Source organism: Hordeum vulgare, chromosome 2H (assembly GCF_904849725.1).
Source record: "Hordeum vulgare subsp. vulgare chromosome 2H, MorexV3_pseudomolecules_assembly, whole genome shotgun sequence".
NCBI lineage: Eukaryota > Viridiplantae > Streptophyta > Magnoliopsida > Poales > Poaceae > Hordeum > Hordeum vulgare.
The window spans coordinates 576649929-576664873 of NC_058519.1; the positions used below are offsets into that span (position 1 = coordinate 576649929).

Consider the following 14945-nt stretch of genomic DNA (forward strand, 5'->3'; position numbering starts at 1 on the left):
CGACTAGTAGTAGTAGTAGTAGTAGTAGTAGTAGTAGTAGGGGCAAGCATAAGGAACAAATAGATAGTTGCATGTCGGATGCGATCATACCAGCACTAAAGCACCGGATCCCATCAGAACTCCGAAGTTAAGCGTGCTTGGGCGAGAGTAGTACTAGGATGGGTGACCTCCTGGGAAGTCCTCGTGTTGCATTCACCTTTTTAAATATATTTTTGCGCCACGTGACAAGGATGACGCGGGAGCGTGATCTATATGACCTCATTTTCTTATTTTTGACGATTACTGTGTGACTTTTCCCACCGCGCTTAACACCCAACGATTAGTAGTAGTAGTAGTAGTAGTAGTAGTAGTAGTAGTAGTAGTAGTAGTAGTAGTAGTAGTTGGGGCAAGCATAAGGAACAAATAGATAGTTGCATGTCGGATGCGATCATAACAGCACTAAAGCACCGGATCCCATCAGAACTACGAAGTTAAGCATGCTTGGGCGAGAGTAGTACTAGGATGGGTGACCTCCTGGGAAGTCCTCGTGTTGCATTCCCCTTTTTAAATATATTTTTGCGCCACGTGACAAGGATGACGCGGGAGCGTGATCTATATGACCTCATTTTCTTATTTTTGACGATTACTGTGTGACTTTTCCCACCGCGCTTGACACCCAACGACTAGTAGTAGTAGCAGCAGTAGTAGTAGTAGTAGTAGGGGCAAGCATAAGGAACAAATAGATAGTTGCATGTCGGATGCGATCATACCAGCACTAAAGCACCGGATCCCATCAGAACTTTGAAGTTAAGCGTGCTTGGGCGAGAGTAGTACTAGGATGGGTGACCTCCTGGGAAGTCCTCGTGTTGCATTCCCCTTTTTAAATATATTTTTGCGCCACGTGACAAGGATGACGCGGGAGCGTGATCTATATGACCTCATTTTCTTATTTTTGACGATTACTGTGTGACTTTTCCCACCGCGCTTGACACCCAACGACTAGTAGTAGTAGGGGCAAGCATAAGGAACAAATAGATAGTTGCATGTCGGATGGGATCATACCAGCACTAAAGCACCGGATCCCATCAGAACTCCGAAGTTAAGCGTGCTTGGGCGAGAGTAGTACTAGGATGGGTCACCTCCTAGGAAGTCCTCGTGTTGCATTCCCCTTTTTAAATATATTTTTGCGCCACGTGACAAGGATGACGCGGGACCGTGATCTATATGACCTCATTTTCTTATTTTTGACGATTACTGTGTGACTTTTCCCACCGCGCTTGACACCCAACGACTAGTAGTAGTAGTAGTAGTAGTAGGGCAAGCATAAGGAACAAATAGATAGTTGCATGTCGGATGCGATCATACCAGCACTAAAGCACCGGATCCCATCAGAACTCCGAAGTTAAGCGTGCTTGGGCGAAAGTAGTACTAGGATGGGTGACCTCCTGGAAGTCCTCGTGTTGCATTCCCCTTTTTAAATATATTTTTGCGCCACGTGACAAGGATGACGCGGGAGCGTGATCTATATGACCTCATTTTCTTATTTTTGACGATTACTGTGTGACTTTTCCCACCGCGCTTGACACCCAACGACTAGTAGTAGTAGGGGCAAGCATAAGGAACAAATAGATAGTTGCATGTCGGATGCGATCATACCAGCACTAAAGCACCGGATCCCATCAGAACTCCGAAGTTAAGCGTGCTTGGGCGAGAGTAGTACTAGGATGGGTGACCTCCTGGGAAGTCCTCGTGTTGCATTCCCCTTTTTAAATATATTTTTGCGCCACGTGACAAGGATGACGCGGGAGCGTGATCTATATGACCTCATTTTCTTATTTTTGACGATTACTGTGTGACTTTTCCCACCGCGCTTGACACCCAACGACTAGTACTAGTAGGGGCAAGCATAAGGAACAAATAGATAGTTGCATGTCGGATGCGATCATACCAGCACTAAAGCACCGGATCCCATCAGAACTCCGAAGTTAAGCGTGCTTGGGCGAGAGTAGTACTAGGATGGGTCACCTCCTGGGAAGTCCTCGTGTTGCATTCCCCTTTTTAAATATATTTTTGCGCCACGTGACAAGGATGACGCGGGACCGTGATCTATATGACCTCATTTTCTTATTTTTGACGATTACTGTGTGACTTTTCCCACCGCGCTTGACACCCAACGACTAGTAGTAGTAGTAGTAGTAGTAGGGCAAGCATAAGGAACAAATAGATAGTTGCATGTCGGATGCGATCATACCAGCACTAAAGCACCGGATCCCATCAGAACTCCGAAGTTAAGCGTGCTTGGGCGAAAGTAGTACTAGGATGGGTGACCTCCTGGAAGTCCTCGTGTTGCATTCCCCTTTTTAAATATATTTTTGCGCCACGTGACAAGGATGACGCGGGAGCGTGATCTATATGACCTCATTTTCTTATTTTTGACGATTACTGTGTGACTTTTCCCACCGCGCTTGACACCCAACGACTAGTAGTAGTAGGGGCAAGCATAAGGAACAAATAGATAGTTGCATGTCGGATGCGATCATACCAGCACTAAAGCACCGGATCCCATCAGAACTCCGAAGTTAAGCGTGCTTGGGCGAGAGTAGTACTAGGATGGGTGACCTCCTGGGAAGTCCTCGTGTTGCATTCCCCTTTTTAAATATATTTTTGCGCCACGTGACAAGGATGACGCGGGAGCGTGATCTATATGACCTCATTTTCTTATTTTTGACGATTACTGTGTGACTTTTCCCACCGCGCTTGACACCCAACGACTAGTACTAGTAGTAGGGGGCAAGCATAAGGAACAAATAGATAGTTGCATGTCGGATGCGATCATACCAGCACTAAAGCACCGGATCCCATCAGAACTCCGAAGTTAAGCGTGCTTGGGCGAGAGTAGTACTAGGATGGGTCACCTCCTGGGAAGTCCTCGTGTTGCATTCCCCTTTTTAAATATATTTTTGCGCCACGTGACAAGGATGACGCGGGACCGTGATCTATATGACCTCATTTTCTTATTTTTGACGATTACTGTGTGACTTTTCCCACCGCGCTTGACACCCAACGACTAGTAGTAGTAGTAGTAGTAGTAGGGCAAGCATAAGGAACAAATAGATAATTGCATGTCGGATGCGATCATACCAGCACTAAAGCACCGGATCCCATCAAAACTCCGAAGTTTAGCGTGCTTGGGCGAGAGTAGTACTAGGATGGGTGACCTCCTGGGAAGTCCTCGTGTTGCATTCCCCTTTTTAAATATATTTTTGCGCCACGTGACAAGGATGACGCGGGAGCGTGATCTATATGACCTCATTTTCTTATTTTTGACGATTACTGTGTGACTTTTCCCACCGCGCTTGACACCCAACGACTAGTAGTAGTAGTAGGGCAAGCATAAGGAACAAATAGATAGTTGCATGTCGGATGCGATCATACCAGCACTAAAGCACCGGATCCCATCAGAACTCCGAAGTTAAGCGTGCTTGGGCGAGAGTAGTACTAGGATGGGTCACCTCCTGGGAAGTCCTCGTGTTGCATTCCCCTTTTTAAATATATTTTTGCGCCACGTGACAAGGATGACGCGGGACCGTGATCTATATGACCTCATTTTCTTATTTTTGACGATTACTGTGTGACTTTTCCCACCGCGCTTGACACCCAATGACACGTAGTAGTAGTAGTAGTAGTAGGGCAAGCATAAGGAACAAATAGATAGTTGCATGTCGGATGCGATCATACCAGCACTAAAGCACCGGATCCCATCAGAACTCCGAAGTTAAGCGTGCTTGGGCGAGAGTAGTACTAGGATGGGTGACCTCCTGGGAAGTCCTCGTGTTGCATTCCCCTTTTTAAATATATTTTTGCGCCACGTGACAAGGATGACGCGGGACCGTGATCTATATGACCTCATTTTCTTATTTTTGACGATTACTGTGTGACTTTTCCCACCGCGCTTGACACCCAACGACTAGTAGTAGTAGTAGTAGTAGGGGCAAGCATAAGGAACAAATAGATAGTTGCATGTCGGATGCGATCATACCAGCACTAAAGCACCGGATCCCATCAGAACTCCGAAGTTAAGCGTGCTTGGGCGAGAGTAGTACTAGGATGGGTGACCTCCTGGGAAGTCCTCGTGTTGCATTCCCCTTTTTAAATATATTTTTGCGCCACGTGACAAGGATGACGCGGGAACGTGATCTATATGACCTCATTTTCTTATTTTTGACGATTACTGTGTGCCTTTTCCCACCGCGCTTGACACCCAACGACTAGTAGTAGTAGTAGTAGTAGGGGCAAGCATAAGGAACAAATAGATAGTTGCATGTCGGATGCGATCATACCAGCACTAAAGCACCGGATCCCATCAGAACTCCGAAGTTAAGCGTGCTTGGGCGAGAGTAGTACTAGGATGGGTGACCTCCTGGGAAGTCCTCGTGTTGCATTCCCCTTTTTAAATATATTTTTGCGCCACGTGACAAGGATGACGCGGGAACGTGATCTATATGACCTGATTTTCTTATTTTTGACGATTACTGTGCGACTTTTCCCACCGCGCTTGACACCCAACGACTAGTAGTAGTAGTAGTAGTAGTAGTAGTAGTAGTAGTAGTAGTAGTAGTAGTAGTAGTAGTAGTAGTAGTAGTAGTAGTAGTACTAGTAGTAGTAGTAGTAGTAGTAGTAGTAGTAGTAGTAGTAGTACTAGTAGTAGTAGTAGGGGCAAGCATAAGGAACAAATAGATAGTTGCATGTCGGATGCGATCATACCAGCACTAAAGCACTGGATCCCATCAGAACTCCGAAGTTAAGCGTGCTTGGGCGAGAGTAGTACTAGGATGGGTGACCTCCTGGGAAGTCCTCGTGTTGCATTCCCCTTTTTAAATATATTTTTGCGCCACGTGACAAGGATGACGCGGGACCGTGATCTATATGACCTCATTTTCTTATTTTTGACGATTACTGTGTGACTTTTCTCACCGCGCTTGACACCCAACGACTAATAGTAGTAGTAGTAGTAGTAGGGCAAGCATAAGGAACAAATAGATAGTTGCATGTCGGATGCGATCATACCAGCACTAAAGCACCGGATCCCATCAGAACTCCGAAGTTAAGCGTGCTTGGGCGAGAGTAGTACTAGGATGGGTGACCTCCTGGGAAGTCCTCGTGTTGCATTCCCCTTTTTAAATATATTTTTGCGCCACGTGACAAGGATGACGCGGGAGCGTGATCTATATGACCTCATTTTTTTATTTTTGACGATTACTGTGTGACTTTTCCCACTGCGCTTGACACCCAACGACTAGTAGTAGTAGTAGTAGTAGTAGTAGTAGTAGTAGTAGTAGTAGGGGCAAGCATAAGGAACAAATAGATAGTTGCATGTCGGATGCGATCATACCAGCACTAAAGCACCGGATCCCATCAGAACTCCGAAGTTAAGCGTGCTTGGGCGAGAGTAGTACTAGGATGGGTGACCTCCTGGGAAGTCCTCGTGTTGCATTCCCCTTTTTAAATATATTTTTGCGCCACGTGACAAGGATGACGCGGGACCGTGATCTATATGACCTCATTTTTTTATTTTTGACGATTACTGTGTGACTTTTCCCACTGCGCTTGACACCCAACGACTAGTAGTAGTACTAGTAGTAGTAGTAGTAGTAGGGGCAAGCATAAGGAACAAATAGATAGTTGCATGTCGGATGCGATCATACCAGCACTAAAGCACCGGATCCCATCAGAACTCCGAAGTTAAGCGTGCTTGGGCGAGAGTAGTACTAGGATGGGTGACCTCCTGGGAAGTCCTCGTGTTGCATTCCCCTTTTTAAATATATTTTTGCGCCACGTGACAAGGATGACGCGGGACCGTGATCTATATGACCTCATTTTCTTATTTTTGACGATTACTGTGTGACTTTTCCCACCGCGCTTGACACCCAACGACTAGTAGTAGTAGTAGTAGTAGTAGTAGTAGTAGTAGTAGTAGTAGTAGTAGTAGTAGTAGTAGTAGTAGTAGTAGTAGTAGTAGTAGTAGTAGTAGTAGTAGTAGGGGCAAGCATAAGGAACAAATAGATAGTTGCATGTCGGATGCGATCATACCAGCACTAAAGCACCGGATCCCATCAGAACTCCGAAGTTAAGCGTGCTTGGGCTAGAGTAGTACTAGGATGGGTGACCTCCTGGGAAGTCCTCGTGTTGCATTCCCTCATTTTCTTATTTTTGACGATTACAGTGTGACTTTTCCCACCGCGCTTGACACCCAACGACTAGTAGTAGTAGTAGTAGTAGTAGTAGTAGTAGTAGTAGTAGTAGTAGTACCAGTAGTAGTAGTAGTAGTAGTAGTAGTAGTAGTACTGGTAGTACTAGTAGGGGCAAGCATAAGGAACAAATAGATTGTTGCATGTCGGATGCGATCATACCAGCACTAAAGCACCGGATCCCATCAGAACTCCGAAGTTAAGCATGCTTGGGCGAGAGTAGTACTAGGATGGGTGACCTCGTGGGAAGTCCTCGTGTTGCATTCCCCTTTTTAAATATATTTTTGCGCCACGTGACAAGGATGACGCGGGAACGTGATCTATATGACCTCATTTTCTTATTTTTGACGATTACTGTGTGACTTTTCCCACCGCGCTTGACACCCAACGACTAGTAGTAGTAGTAGTAGTAGTTGTAGTAGTAGTAGTAGTAGTAGTAGTAGTAGGGGCAAGCATAAGGAACAAATAGATAGTTGCATGTCGGATGTGATCATACCAGCACTAAAGCACCGGATCCCATCAGAACTCCGAAGTTAAGCGTGCTTGGGCGAGAGTAGTACTAGGATGGGTGACCTCCTGGGAAGTCCTCGTGTTGCATTCCCCTTTTTAAATATATTTTTGCGCCACGTGACAAGGATGACGCGGGACCGTGATCTATATGACCTCATTTTCTTATTTTTGACGATTACAATGTGACTTTTCCCACCGCGCTTGACACCCAACGACTAGTAGTAGTAGTAGTAGTAGTAGTAGTAGTAGTAGTAGTAGTAGTAGTAGTAGTAGCACTGGTAGTACCAGTAGTAGTAGTAGTAGTAGTAGTAGTAGTAGTACTGGTAGTACTAGTAGGGCAAGCATAAGGAACAAATAGATTGTTGCATGTCGGATGCGATCATACCAGCACTAAAGCACCGGATCCCATCAGAACTCCGAAGTTAAGCGTGTTTGGGCAAGAGTAGTACTAGGATGGGTGACCTCCTGGGAAGTCCTCGTGTTGCATTCCCCTTTTTAAATATATTTTTGCGCCACGTGACAAGGATGACGCGGGAGCGTGATCTATATGACCTCATTTTCTTATTTTTGACGATTACTGTGTGACTTTTCCCACCGCGCTTGACACCCAACGACTAGTAGTAGTAGTAGTAGTAGTAGGGGCAAGCATAAGGAACAAATAGATAGTTGCATGTCGGATGCGATCATACCAGTCCTCGTGTTGCATTCCCCTTTTTAAATATATTTTTGCGCCACGTGACAAGGATGACGCGGGACCGTGATCTATATGACCTCATTTTCTTATTTTTGACGATTACTGTGTGACTTTTCCCACCGCGCTTGACACCCAACGACTAGTAGTAGTAGTAGTAGTAGGGGCAAGCATAAGGAACAAATAGATAGTTGCATGTCGGATGCGATCATACCAGCACTAAAGCACTGGATCCCATCAGAACTCCGAAGTTAAGCGTGCTTGGGCGAGAGTAGTACTAGGATGTGTGACCTCGTGGGAAGTCCTTGTGTTGCATTCCCCTTTTTAAATATATTTTTGCGCCACGTGACAAGGATGACGCGGGAGCGTGATCTATATGACCTCATTTTCTTATTTTTGACGATTACTGTGTGACTTTTCCCACCGCGCTTGACACCCAACGACTAGTAGTAGTAGTAGTAGTAGTAGTAGTAGTAGGGGCAAGCATAAGGAACAAATAGATAGTTGCATGTCGGATGCGATCATACCAGCATTAAAGCACCGGATCCCATCAGAACTCCGAAGTTAAGCGTGCTTGGGCGAGAGTAGTACTAGGATGGGTGACCTCCTGGGAAGTCCTCGTGTTGCATTCCCCTTTTTAAATATATTTTTGCGCCACGTGACAAGGATGACGCGGGACCGTGATCTATATGACCTCATTTTCTTATTTTTGACGATTACAGTGTGACTTTTCCCACCGCGCTTGACACCCAACGACTAGTAGTAGTAGTAGTAGTAGTAGTAGTAGTAGTAGTAGTAGTAGTAGGGGCAAGCATAAGGAACAAATAGATAGTTGCATGTCGGATGCGATCATACCAGCACTAAAGCACCGAATCCCATCAGAACTCCGAAGTTAAGCGTGCTTGGGCGAGAGAAGTACTAGGATGGGTGACCTCCTGGGAAGTCCTCGTGTTGCATTCCCCTTTTTAAATATATTTTTGCGCCACGTGACAAGGATGACGCGGGAGCGTGATCTATATGACCTCATTTTCTTATTTTTGACGATTACTGTGTGACTTTTCCCACCGCGCTTGACACCCAACGACTAGTAGTAGTAGTAGTAGTAGGGGCAAGCATAAAGAACAAATAGATAGTAGCATGTCGGATGCGATCATACCAGCACTAAAGCACCGGATCCCATCAGAACTACGAAGTTAAGCGTGCTTGGGCGAGAGTAGTACTAGGATGGGTGACCTCCTGGGAAGTCCTTGTGTTGCATTCCCCTTTTTAAATATATTTTTGCGCCACGTGACAAGGATGACGCGGGAGCGTGATCTATATGACCTCATTTTCTTATTTTTGACGATTACTGTGTGACTTTTCCCACCGCGCTTGACACCCAACGACTAGTAGTAGTAGTAGTAGTAGTAGGGGCAAGCATAAGGAACAAATAGATAGTTGCATGTCGGATGTGATCATACCAGCACTAAAGCACCGGATCCCATCAGAACTCCGAAGTTAAGCGTGCTTGGGCGAGAGTAGTACTAGGATGGGTGACCTCCTAGGAAGTCCTCGTGTTGCATTCCCCTTTTTAAATATATTTTTGCGCACGTGACAAGGATGACGTGGGAGCGTGATCTATGTGACCTCATTTTCTTATTTTTGACGATTACTGTGTGACTTTTCCCACCGCGCTTGACACCCAACGACTAGTAGTAGTAGTAGTAGTAGGGGCAAGCATAAGGAACAAATAGATAGTTGCATGTCGGATGCGATCATACCAGCACTAAAGCACCGGATCCCATCAGAACTCCGAAGTTAAGCGTGCTTGGGCAAGAGTAGTACTAGGATGGGTGACCTCCTGGAAGTCCTCGTGTTGCATTCCCCTTTTTAAATATATTTTTGCGCCACGTGACAAGGATGACGCGGGACCGTGATCTATATGACCTCATTTTCTTATTTTTGACGATTACTGTGTGACTTTTCCCACCGCGCTTGACACCCAACGACTAGTAGTAGTAGTAGTAGTAGGGGCAAGCATAAGGAACAAATAGATAGTTGCATGTCGGATGCGATCATACCAGCACTAAAGCACTGGATCCCATCAGAACTCCGAAGTTAAGCGTGCTTGGGCGAGAGTAGTACTAGGATGGGTGACCTCCTGGGAAGTCCTCGTGTTGCATTCCCCTTTTTAAATATATTTTTGCGCCACGTGACAAGGATGACGCGGGACCATGATCTATATGACCTCATTTTCTTATTTTTGACGATTACTGTGTGACTTTTCCCACCGCGCTTGACACCCAACGACTAGTAGTAGTAGTAGTAGTAGTAGTAGGGGCAAGCATAAGGAACAAATAGATAGTTGCATGTCGGATGTGATCATACCAGCACTAAAGCACCGGATCCCATCAGAACTCCGAAGTTAAGCGTGCTTGGGCGAGAGTAGTACTAGGATGGGTGACCTCCTAGGAAGTCCTCGTGTTGCATTCCCCTTTTTAAATATATTTTTGCGCCACGTGACAAGGATGACGCGGGAGCGTGATCTATGTGACCTCATTTTCTTATTTTTGACGATTACTGTGTGACTTTTCCCACCGCGCTTGACACCCAACGACTAGTAGTAGTAGTAGTAGTAGTAGGGGCAAGCATAAGGAACAAATAGATAGTTGCATGTCGGATGCGATCATACCAGCACTAAAGCACCGGATCCCATCAGAACTCCGAAGTTAAGCGTGCTTGGGCGAGAGTAGTACTAGGATGGGTGACCTCCTGGAAGTCCTCGTGTTGCATTCCCCTTTTTAAATATATTTTTGCGCCACGTGACAAGGATGACGCGGGACCGTGATCTATATGACCTCATTTTCTTATTTTTGACGATTACTGTGTGACTTTTCCCACCGCGCTTGACACCCAACGACTAGTAGTAGTAGTAGTAGTAGTAGGGGCAAGCATAAGGAACAAATAGATAGTTGCATGTCGGATGCGATCATACCAGCACTAAAGCACTGGATCCCATCAGAACTCCGAAGTTAAGCGTGCTTGGGCGAGAGTACTACTAGGATGGGTGACCTCCTGGGAAGTCCTTGTGTTGCATTTCCCTTTTTAAATATATTTTTGCGCCACGTGACAAGGATGACGCGGGAGCGTGATCTATATGACCTCATTTTCTTATTTTTGACGATTATTGTGTGACTTTTTCCACCGCGCTTGACACCCAACGACTAGTGGTAGTAGTAGTAGTAGTAGTAGTAGGGGCAAGCATAAGGAACAAATAGATAGTTGCATGTCGGATGCGATCATACCAGCACTAAAGCACCGGATCCCATCAGAACTCCGAAGTTAAGCGTGCTTGGGCGAGAGTAGTACTAGGATGGGTGACCTCCTCGGAAGTCCTCGTGTTGCATTCCCCTTTTTAAATATATTTTTGCGCCACGTGACAAGGATGACGCGGAACCGTGATCTATATGACCTCATTTTCTTATTTTTGACGATTAAAGTGTGACTTTTCCCACCGCGCTTGACACCCAACGACTAGTAGTAGTAGTAGTAGTAGTAGTAGTAGTAGTAGTAGTAGTAGTAGTAGTAGTAGGGGCAAGCATAAGGAACAAATAGATAGTTGCATGTCGGATGCGATCATACCAGCACTAAAGCACCGAATCCAATCAGAACTCCAAAGTTAAGCGTGCTTGGGCGAGAGAAGTAATAGGATGGGTGACCTCCTGGGAAGTCCTCGTGTTTCATTCCCCTTTTTAAATATATTTTTGCGCCACGTGACAAGGATGACGCGGGAGCGTGATCTATATGACCTCATTTTCTTATTTTTGACGATTACTGTGTGACTTTTCCCACCGCGCTTGACACCCAACGACTAGTAGTAGTAGTAGTAGTAGTAGTAGTAGTAGGGGCAAGCATAAGGAACAAATAGATAGTAGCATGTCGGATGCGATCATACCAGCACTAAAGCACCGGATTCCATCAGAACTACGAAGTTAAGCGTGCTTGGGCGAGAGTAGTACTAGGGAAGTCCTTGTGTTGCATTCCCCTTTTAAAATATATTTTTGCGCCACGTGACAAGGATGACGCGGGAGCGTGATCTATATGACCTCATTTTCTTATTTTTGACGATTACTATGTGACTTTTCCCACCGCGCTTGACACCCAACGACTAGTAGTAGTAGTAGTAGTAGTAGTAGTAGGGGCAAGCATAAGGAACAAATAGATAGTTGCATGTCGGATGTAATCATACCAGCACTAAAGCACCGAATCCCATCAGAACTCCGAAGTTAAGCGTGCTTGGGCGAGAGTAGTACTAGGATGGGTGACCTCCTGGGAAGTCCTCGTGTTGCATTCCCCTTTTTAAATATATTTTTGTGCCACGTGACAAGGATGACGCGGGAGCGTGATCTATATGACCTCATTTTCTTATTTTTGACGATTACTGTGTGACTTTTCCCACCGCGCTTGACACCCAACGACTAGTAGTAGTAGTAGTAGTAGTAGTAGGGGCAAGCATAAGGAACAAATAGATAGTTGCATGTCGGATGCGATCATACCAGCACTAAAGCACCGGATCCCATCAAAACTCCGAAGTTAAGCGTGCTTGGGCGAGAGTATTACTAGGATGGGTGACCTCCTGGGAAATCCTCGTGTTGCATTCCCCTTTTTAAATATATTTTTGCGCCACGTGACAAGGATGACGCGGGACCGTGATCTATATGACCTCATTTTCTTATTTTTGACGATTACTGTGTGACTTTTCCCACCGCGCTTGACACCCAACGACTAATAGTAGTAGTAGTAGTAGTAGTAGTAGTAGTAGTAGTAGTAGGAGTAGTAGTAGTAGTAGGGGAAAGCATAAGGAACAAATAGATAGTTGCACGTCGGATGCGATCATACCAGCACTAAAGCACCGGATCCCATCAGAACTCCGAAGTTAAGCGTGCTTGGGCGAGAGTAGTACTAGGATGGGTGACCTCCTGGGAAGTCCTCGTGTTGCATTCCCCTTTTTAAATATATTTTTGCGCCACGTGACAAGGATGACGCGGGAGCGTGATCTATATGACCTCATTTTCTTATTTTTGACGATTACTGTGTGACTTTTCCCACCGCGCTTGACACCCAACGACTAGTAGTAGTAGTAGTAGTAGTAGGGGCAAGCATAAGGAACAAATAGATAGTTGCATGTCGGATGCGATCATACAAGCACTAAAGCACCGGATCCCATCAGAACTCCGAAGTTAAGCGTGCTTGGGCGAGAGTAGTACTAGGATGGGTGACCTCCTCGGAAGTCCTTGTGTTGCATTCCCCTTTTTAAATATATTTTTGCGCCACGTGACAAGGATGACGCGGGAGCGTGATCTATATGACCTCATTTTCTTATTTTTGACGATTACTGTGTGACTTTTCCCACCGCGCTTGAAACCCAACGACTAGTAGTAGTAGTGGTAGTAGTAGTAGTAGTAGGGGCAAGCATAAGGAACAAATAGATAGTTGCATGTCGGATGCGATCATACCAGCACTAAAGCACCGGATCCCATCAGAACTCCGAAGTTAACCGTGCTTGGGCGAGAGTAGTACTAGGATGGGTGACCTCCTGGGAAGTCCTCGTGTTGCATTCCCCTTTTTAAATATATTTTTGCGCCACGTGACAAGGATGACGCGGGACCGTGATCTATATGACCTCATTTTCTTATTTTTGACGATTACTGTGTGACTTTTCCCACCGCGCTTGACACCCAACGACTAGTAGTAGTAGTAGTAGTAGTAGTAGTAGTAGTAGTAGTAGTAGTAGTAGGGGCAAGCATAAGGAACAAATAGATAGTTGCATGTCGGATGCGATCATACCAGCTCTAAAGCACCGGATCCCATCCGAACTCCGAAGTTAAGCGTGCTTGGGCGAGAGTAGTACTAGGATGGGTGACCTCCTGGGAAGTCCTCGTGTTGCATTCCCCTTTTTAAATATATTTTTGCGCCACGTGACAAGGATGACGCGGGAGCGTGATCTATATGACCTCATTTTCTTATTTTTGACGATTACTGTGTGACTTTTCCCACCGCGCTTGACACCCAACGACTAGTAGTAGTAGTAGTAGTAGGGGCAAGCATAAGGAACAAATAGATAGTTGCATGTCGGATGCGATCATACCAGCACTAAAGCACCGGATCCCATCAGAACTCCGAAGTTAAGCGTGCTTGGGCGAGAGTACTACTAGGATGGGTGACCTCCTGGGAAGTCCTTGTGTTGCATTCCCCTTTTTAAATATATTTTTGCGCCACGTGACAAGGATGACGCGGGAGCGTGATCTATATGACCTCATTTTCTTATATTTGACGATTATTGTGTGACTTTTTCCACCGCGCTTGACACCCAACGACTAGTGGTAGTAGTAGTAGTAGTAGTAGTAGTAGGGGCAAGCATAAGGAACAAATAGATAGTTGCATGTCGGATGCGATCATACCAGCACTAAAGCACCGGATCCCATCAGAACTCCGAAGTTAAGCGTGCTTGGGCGAGAGTAGTACTAGGATGGGTGACCTCCTCGGAAGTCCTCGTGTTGCATTCCCCTTTTTAAATATATTTTTGCGCCACGTGACAAGGATGACGCGGAACCGTGATCTATATGACCTCATTTTCTTATTTTTGACGATTAAAGTGTGACTTTTCCCACCGCGCTTGACACCCAACGACTAGTAGTAGTAGTAGTAGTAGTAGTAGTAGTAGGGGCAAGCATAAGGAACAAATAGATAGTTGCATGTCGGATGCGATCATACCAGCACTAAAGCACCGGATCCAATCAGAACTCCAAAGTTAAGCGTGCTTGGGCGAGAGAAGTAATAGGATGGGTGACCTCCTGGGAAGTCCTCGTGTTTCATTCCCCTTTTTAAATATATTTTTGCGCCACGTGACAAGGATGACGCGGGAGCGTGATCTATATGACCTCATTTTCTTATTTTTGACGATTACTGTGTGACTTTTCCCACCGCGCTTGACACCCAACGACTAGTAGTAGTAGTAGTAGTAGTAGTAGTAGGGGCAAGCATAAGGAACAAATAGATAGTTGCATGTCGGATGCGATCATACCAGCACTAAAGCACCGGATCCCATCAGAACTCCGAAGTTAAGCGTGCTTGGGCGAGAGTAGTACTAGGATGGGTGACCTCCTGGGAAGTCCTCGTGTTGCATTCCCCTTTTTAAATATATTTTTGCGCCACGTGACAAGGATGACGCGGGACCGTGATCTATATGACCTCATTTTCTTATTTTTGACGATTACTGTGTGACTTTTCCCACCGCGCTTGACACCCAACGACTAATAGTAGTAGTAGTAGTAGTAGTAGTAGGAGTAGGAGTAGGAGTAGTAGTAGGGGAAAGCATAAGGAACAAATAGATAGTTGCATGTCGGATGCGATCATACCAGCACTAAAGCACCGGATCCCATCAGAACTTCGAAGTTAAACGTGCTTGGGCGAGAGTAGTACTAGGATGGGTGACCTCCTGGGAAGTCCTCGTGTTGCATTCCTCTTTTTAAATATAT

The 14945-nt window shown here is 45.6% G+C and overlaps 46 non-coding genes and 1 pseudogene across 46 annotated transcripts; all 47 read left to right on the forward strand.

Annotated features, from left to right (window-relative positions):
- Window positions 1-76: 76 nt before the first annotated feature.
- Window positions 77-195, forward strand: LOC123435109. Its single transcript, XR_006626371.1, has one exon. It is a non-coding gene; the product is annotated as a 5S ribosomal RNA (ribosomal RNA).
- Window positions 196-419: 224 nt separating this feature from the next.
- Window positions 420-538, forward strand: LOC123433120. The gene has a single exon (XR_006624672.1). It is a non-coding gene; the product is annotated as a 5S ribosomal RNA (ribosomal RNA).
- A 197-nt stretch (window positions 539-735) lies between these two features.
- LOC123438192 lies at window positions 736-854 on the forward strand. The gene has a single exon (XR_006629350.1). It is a non-coding gene; the product is annotated as a 5S ribosomal RNA (ribosomal RNA).
- A 173-nt stretch (window positions 855-1027) lies between these two features.
- Window positions 1028-1146, forward strand: LOC123431856. The gene has a single exon (XR_006623449.1). It is a non-coding gene; the product is annotated as a 5S ribosomal RNA (ribosomal RNA).
- A 184-nt stretch (window positions 1147-1330) lies between these two features.
- Window positions 1331-1448, forward strand: LOC123432296. The gene has a single exon (XR_006623887.1). It is a non-coding gene; the product is annotated as a 5S ribosomal RNA (ribosomal RNA).
- Window positions 1449-1621: 173 nt separating this feature from the next.
- On the forward strand, window positions 1622-1740 carry LOC123433982. Its single transcript, XR_006625277.1, has one exon. It is a non-coding gene; the product is annotated as a 5S ribosomal RNA (ribosomal RNA).
- A 173-nt stretch (window positions 1741-1913) lies between these two features.
- Window positions 1914-2032, forward strand: LOC123435668. Its single transcript, XR_006626919.1, has one exon. It is a non-coding gene; the product is annotated as a 5S ribosomal RNA (ribosomal RNA).
- Window positions 2033-2216: 184 nt separating this feature from the next.
- LOC123432298 lies at window positions 2217-2334 on the forward strand. Its single transcript, XR_006623888.1, has one exon. It is a non-coding gene; the product is annotated as a 5S ribosomal RNA (ribosomal RNA).
- A 173-nt stretch (window positions 2335-2507) lies between these two features.
- Window positions 2508-2626, forward strand: LOC123433983. Its single transcript, XR_006625278.1, has one exon. It is a non-coding gene; the product is annotated as a 5S ribosomal RNA (ribosomal RNA).
- Window positions 2627-2803: 177 nt separating this feature from the next.
- On the forward strand, window positions 2804-2922 carry LOC123435669. Its single transcript, XR_006626920.1, has one exon. It is a non-coding gene; the product is annotated as a 5S ribosomal RNA (ribosomal RNA).
- A 184-nt stretch (window positions 2923-3106) lies between these two features.
- On the forward strand, window positions 3107-3225 carry LOC123432308. The gene has a single exon (XR_006623898.1). It is a non-coding gene; the product is annotated as a 5S ribosomal RNA (ribosomal RNA).
- A 175-nt stretch (window positions 3226-3400) lies between these two features.
- On the forward strand, window positions 3401-3519 carry LOC123435671. Its single transcript, XR_006626922.1, has one exon. It is a non-coding gene; the product is annotated as a 5S ribosomal RNA (ribosomal RNA).
- Window positions 3520-3703: 184 nt separating this feature from the next.
- Window positions 3704-3822, forward strand: LOC123433984. The gene has a single exon (XR_006625279.1). It is a non-coding gene; the product is annotated as a 5S ribosomal RNA (ribosomal RNA).
- A 182-nt stretch (window positions 3823-4004) lies between these two features.
- On the forward strand, window positions 4005-4123 carry LOC123433985. Its single transcript, XR_006625280.1, has one exon. It is a non-coding gene; the product is annotated as a 5S ribosomal RNA (ribosomal RNA).
- A 182-nt stretch (window positions 4124-4305) lies between these two features.
- Window positions 4306-4424, forward strand: LOC123433986. Its single transcript, XR_006625281.1, has one exon. It is a non-coding gene; the product is annotated as a 5S ribosomal RNA (ribosomal RNA).
- Window positions 4425-4729: 305 nt separating this feature from the next.
- LOC123435457 lies at window positions 4730-4848 on the forward strand. Its single transcript, XR_006626707.1, has one exon. It is a non-coding gene; the product is annotated as a 5S ribosomal RNA (ribosomal RNA).
- A 184-nt stretch (window positions 4849-5032) lies between these two features.
- Window positions 5033-5151, forward strand: LOC123433987. The gene has a single exon (XR_006625282.1). It is a non-coding gene; the product is annotated as a 5S ribosomal RNA (ribosomal RNA).
- A 206-nt stretch (window positions 5152-5357) lies between these two features.
- On the forward strand, window positions 5358-5476 carry LOC123433988. Its single transcript, XR_006625283.1, has one exon. It is a non-coding gene; the product is annotated as a 5S ribosomal RNA (ribosomal RNA).
- Window positions 5477-5670: 194 nt separating this feature from the next.
- On the forward strand, window positions 5671-5789 carry LOC123433989. Its single transcript, XR_006625284.1, has one exon. It is a non-coding gene; the product is annotated as a 5S ribosomal RNA (ribosomal RNA).
- Window positions 5790-6055: 266 nt separating this feature from the next.
- LOC123437201 lies at window positions 6056-6174 on the forward strand. The gene has a single exon (XR_006628394.1). It is a non-coding gene; the product is annotated as a 5S ribosomal RNA (ribosomal RNA).
- Window positions 6175-6375: 201 nt separating this feature from the next.
- LOC123437268 lies at window positions 6376-6494 on the forward strand. The gene has a single exon (XR_006628458.1). It is a non-coding gene; the product is annotated as a 5S ribosomal RNA (ribosomal RNA).
- A 215-nt stretch (window positions 6495-6709) lies between these two features.
- LOC123435150 lies at window positions 6710-6828 on the forward strand. The gene has a single exon (XR_006626411.1). It is a non-coding gene; the product is annotated as a 5S ribosomal RNA (ribosomal RNA).
- A 280-nt stretch (window positions 6829-7108) lies between these two features.
- On the forward strand, window positions 7109-7227 carry LOC123438342. The gene has a single exon (XR_006629490.1). It is a non-coding gene; the product is annotated as a 5S ribosomal RNA (ribosomal RNA).
- Window positions 7228-7628: 401 nt separating this feature from the next.
- LOC123432385 lies at window positions 7629-7747 on the forward strand. Its single transcript, XR_006623970.1, has one exon. It is a non-coding gene; the product is annotated as a 5S ribosomal RNA (ribosomal RNA).
- A 194-nt stretch (window positions 7748-7941) lies between these two features.
- Window positions 7942-8060, forward strand: LOC123435306. Its single transcript, XR_006626561.1, has one exon. It is a non-coding gene; the product is annotated as a 5S ribosomal RNA (ribosomal RNA).
- Window positions 8061-8269: 209 nt separating this feature from the next.
- LOC123438410 lies at window positions 8270-8388 on the forward strand. Its single transcript, XR_006629553.1, has one exon. It is a non-coding gene; the product is annotated as a 5S ribosomal RNA (ribosomal RNA).
- Window positions 8389-8570: 182 nt separating this feature from the next.
- Window positions 8571-8689, forward strand: LOC123431636. The gene has a single exon (XR_006623225.1). It is a non-coding gene; the product is annotated as a 5S ribosomal RNA (ribosomal RNA).
- Window positions 8690-8874: 185 nt separating this feature from the next.
- On the forward strand, window positions 8875-8993 carry LOC123437034. The gene has a single exon (XR_006628237.1). It is a non-coding gene; the product is annotated as a 5S ribosomal RNA (ribosomal RNA).
- A 181-nt stretch (window positions 8994-9174) lies between these two features.
- Window positions 9175-9292, forward strand: LOC123432238. The gene has a single exon (XR_006623831.1). It is a non-coding gene; the product is annotated as a 5S ribosomal RNA (ribosomal RNA).
- A 182-nt stretch (window positions 9293-9474) lies between these two features.
- Window positions 9475-9593, forward strand: LOC123435458. Its single transcript, XR_006626708.1, has one exon. It is a non-coding gene; the product is annotated as a 5S ribosomal RNA (ribosomal RNA).
- A 188-nt stretch (window positions 9594-9781) lies between these two features.
- Window positions 9782-9900, forward strand: LOC123437035. Its single transcript, XR_006628238.1, has one exon. It is a non-coding gene; the product is annotated as a 5S ribosomal RNA (ribosomal RNA).
- A 185-nt stretch (window positions 9901-10085) lies between these two features.
- Window positions 10086-10203, forward strand: LOC123438242. The gene has a single exon (XR_006629396.1). It is a non-coding gene; the product is annotated as a 5S ribosomal RNA (ribosomal RNA).
- A 185-nt stretch (window positions 10204-10388) lies between these two features.
- On the forward strand, window positions 10389-10507 carry LOC123432309. Its single transcript, XR_006623899.1, has one exon. It is a non-coding gene; the product is annotated as a 5S ribosomal RNA (ribosomal RNA).
- Window positions 10508-10698: 191 nt separating this feature from the next.
- LOC123436261 lies at window positions 10699-10817 on the forward strand. The gene has a single exon (XR_006627492.1). It is a non-coding gene; the product is annotated as a 5S ribosomal RNA (ribosomal RNA).
- A 218-nt stretch (window positions 10818-11035) lies between these two features.
- Window positions 11036-11154, forward strand: LOC123433394. Its single transcript, XR_006624898.1, has one exon. It is a non-coding gene; the product is annotated as a 5S ribosomal RNA (ribosomal RNA).
- Window positions 11155-11348: 194 nt separating this feature from the next.
- LOC123433458 lies at window positions 11349-11451 on the forward strand (annotated as a pseudogene).
- Window positions 11452-11642: 191 nt separating this feature from the next.
- On the forward strand, window positions 11643-11761 carry LOC123438673. The gene has a single exon (XR_006629804.1). It is a non-coding gene; the product is annotated as a 5S ribosomal RNA (ribosomal RNA).
- A 188-nt stretch (window positions 11762-11949) lies between these two features.
- LOC123432322 lies at window positions 11950-12068 on the forward strand. Its single transcript, XR_006623911.1, has one exon. It is a non-coding gene; the product is annotated as a 5S ribosomal RNA (ribosomal RNA).
- Window positions 12069-12292: 224 nt separating this feature from the next.
- On the forward strand, window positions 12293-12411 carry LOC123433992. The gene has a single exon (XR_006625286.1). It is a non-coding gene; the product is annotated as a 5S ribosomal RNA (ribosomal RNA).
- Window positions 12412-12596: 185 nt separating this feature from the next.
- On the forward strand, window positions 12597-12715 carry LOC123432406. Its single transcript, XR_006623990.1, has one exon. It is a non-coding gene; the product is annotated as a 5S ribosomal RNA (ribosomal RNA).
- A 194-nt stretch (window positions 12716-12909) lies between these two features.
- Window positions 12910-13028, forward strand: LOC123436376. The gene has a single exon (XR_006627603.1). It is a non-coding gene; the product is annotated as a 5S ribosomal RNA (ribosomal RNA).
- A 212-nt stretch (window positions 13029-13240) lies between these two features.
- On the forward strand, window positions 13241-13359 carry LOC123435687. The gene has a single exon (XR_006626939.1). It is a non-coding gene; the product is annotated as a 5S ribosomal RNA (ribosomal RNA).
- A 182-nt stretch (window positions 13360-13541) lies between these two features.
- On the forward strand, window positions 13542-13660 carry LOC123438080. The gene has a single exon (XR_006629241.1). It is a non-coding gene; the product is annotated as a 5S ribosomal RNA (ribosomal RNA).
- Window positions 13661-13854: 194 nt separating this feature from the next.
- On the forward strand, window positions 13855-13973 carry LOC123436262. The gene has a single exon (XR_006627493.1). It is a non-coding gene; the product is annotated as a 5S ribosomal RNA (ribosomal RNA).
- A 194-nt stretch (window positions 13974-14167) lies between these two features.
- LOC123433314 lies at window positions 14168-14286 on the forward strand. The gene has a single exon (XR_006624843.1). It is a non-coding gene; the product is annotated as a 5S ribosomal RNA (ribosomal RNA).
- A 191-nt stretch (window positions 14287-14477) lies between these two features.
- Window positions 14478-14596, forward strand: LOC123433993. The gene has a single exon (XR_006625287.1). It is a non-coding gene; the product is annotated as a 5S ribosomal RNA (ribosomal RNA).
- A 215-nt stretch (window positions 14597-14811) lies between these two features.
- LOC123437531 lies at window positions 14812-14930 on the forward strand. Its single transcript, XR_006628705.1, has one exon. It is a non-coding gene; the product is annotated as a 5S ribosomal RNA (ribosomal RNA).
- The last annotated feature ends 15 nt before the right edge of the window (window positions 14931-14945 follow it).